Here is a 2,011-nt window from a genome sequence, read left to right as displayed (position 1 = left end):
TGCTCTTATGTATATCTGCATTCCTAGTTCAGGTGCCTCTGGAGGCCTTTTCACTGGGGCTCTTGGCAGAAGCCTTTGTCAGACACTTCTGCTGATACCCCTTTGTTGGGAAGAGGGGAGGGAATCTTGAAGCCTTGTTCTCCTCACTGACTCAGCACTCAGTACTTTTCCAAGTCTAGCCTACTCTCCCTGGCCCTGGCTCCCAGGTCCATGAAATTGCCGGGAGCTTTCTCATCAGGGCTCCCTCAGCAGTGAGACAAGCCCCACATCTGTGCTAATCCACTTAACCCTTAACTGAGGCACCATTCCTTGAGGGAAAATGGAATGGAGGAGTCAGTGCTTTCTCCTGTTTAGCCTCTTGCTTGTACTGTGACAGCAAGTGATTAAAAACTTGTCTGTTATTTTCATTTTGCCTTGTTGTCTAAATTGGCTACTCCAACACCTGGCAGCTCAGCTGTCTCAGCTCAGCTGAGCTTCTGACACCTTGACTTTGAAGATATTTTTATCATGACTAGAATTCTGGGCTGACAGTTTTGAGATTCAGAACTTTAAAGATGTCATACCATTGTCTTCCAGTTATGACATATACTTCTTATCTTTATTCCTCTGATTTAATGTCTTTATTTTCTCGATGTCTCAAGATTTTCTCTTTATAATTGATGGTCAGCAGTTCAAAAATTACAAGTTTAGATTTGTGGGTGGAGTTGTTTATTTGGTTGGTTATTTGAGGTTTTTGTTGTCTATATTGCTCATTATTTATTCTACCTGAGGTTTTTCCAGACATGGACCTTTGGCTTGATATTTTTCATTGTTTTTGGAAAATTCTTAGTCAAATATTACTTCTACCTTGTTCTCTACTTTCTTCTGCCTGTAGGACTCCAGTTGCATTTATGTTTGTCTGTTTGTCAAAATGAAAAATCATCTAATGACTGCTTTATTTATTGTGCCAATAATTTGTTTTAATTCTTATACATACATTCATGGGTAAAAAGACACTCTAGTGTGCCTTTCTCATCCTGTCTTCATCTGGTTTTGTTATCAAGTTAAACTAGCTTCACAGAATAAATTAAGATGTAGTTCCCTCCTTTTTCATATTCAGAGATTTTGTAAAGGATTGGAATTAACTCTTTTTGAAATTGTTGGAGAATTGCCTATATAACTGCTGTACTTGTGCTTCCTATAAGAGAAGGTAATAGCTATTTTTGCAGTTTCATTTATTGTTATAGGACTATTTAGGTTTTTTATTCTTGATATATTTTAGTAAGTTATATTTTATCAGGAACAGTCATTTCATCTAAGCTGTTGAATTATCAATATAAATTATTTGATGGTACTCTCTTACTATATTTTAATCTATACTGGATTGGTAGTTATGTATTTTTTTTTTAATTTTATTTATTTATTTATTTATGGCCGTGTTGGCTCTTTGTTTCTGTGGGAGGGCTTTCTCTAGTTGCAGCAAGCAGGGGCCACTCTTCATCGCGGTCATCACGGTCATCGCGGTGCACGGGCCTCTCACTATCATCGCAGCCTCTCTTGTTGCGGAGCACAGGCTCCAGACGCACAGGCTCAGTAATTGTGGCTCACGGGCCTAGTTGCTCTGCGGCATGTGGGATCCTCCCAGACCAGGGCTTCAACCCGTGTCCCCTGCATTGGCAGGCAGATTCTCAACCACTGCGCCACCAGGGAAGCCCTGGTAGTTATGTATATTTAAAATTCGCTTTTGGCTTTCTTGATTCTCTCCATTTTACCTTTGTTTTCTAAATCAATCATTTTTATTAGTTTCCGTTGTTTTCTTAATCTACTCTTAGTGCCTTCCCACTGCTTTATCGGGAATAATTTTGTTGTATGTTTCTTACCTTCTTTTTTTTTGTTTTTAATTAATTAATTTTTTTAACATCTTTATTGGGGTATAATTGCTTTACAATGGTGTGTTAGTTTCTGTTTTATAACAAAGTGAATCAGTTATACATATACATATGTTCCCATATCTCTTCCCTCTTGCGTCTCC

The sequence above is a fragment of the Neophocaena asiaeorientalis genome, unplaced genomic scaffold, assembly GCF_003031525.2.
Source record: "Neophocaena asiaeorientalis asiaeorientalis breed wild unplaced genomic scaffold, Neophocaena_asiaeorientalis_V1.1 scaffold548, whole genome shotgun sequence".
NCBI lineage: Eukaryota > Metazoa > Chordata > Mammalia > Artiodactyla > Phocoenidae > Neophocaena > Neophocaena asiaeorientalis.
This window is presented reverse-complemented; position numbering follows the sequence as displayed.